Here is a 459-nt window from a genome sequence, read left to right on the forward strand (position 1 = left end):
TCATTAAAAAAAAAAAAAAAAAGACGATCACCTTGGAAAAAATGACCTGGCCTGTTGTCCCTGGTCTTGGTGTGTGGCTTTTCTCTTCGCAGCTGTGCTCTCCCCAGAGGGCTTTCCACCCCCAGCCCAGGAAAGGGAAGCCGCCTCCGAAGCTGGAAAAGGCTAAGCCATTCCCACGGGAGCCACTGGCCTTGAAGGCTCAGCCCTGGGAGGGCTGGATCCTTGCGGGAACAGGAGGGAGGCTGGCGCTTGCAGGGGAGGGATGGATAGGAGAAAGGCCCGGCCCTCGGATGGGGGTCCCGAGGCAGGGGGAGAGGATGGGAGTCGTGGTCCTGCCCAGAGGCAGAGGTCAGTGTGTGAGCACAGCAGCCCGGGGTCGGGGTGAAGAGGAGGGTGTGCTTGCTTCTCTAGCAGGCAGGGTCCCTTCCCCTGGCACAGGCTCGTGGCAGCAGCTGCAGT

The sequence above is a fragment of the Tupaia chinensis genome, unplaced genomic scaffold, assembly GCF_000334495.1.
Source record: "Tupaia chinensis unplaced genomic scaffold, TupChi_1.0 Scaffold140464_1, whole genome shotgun sequence".
Classification (NCBI taxonomy): domain Eukaryota; kingdom Metazoa; phylum Chordata; class Mammalia; order Scandentia; family Tupaiidae; genus Tupaia; species Tupaia belangeri.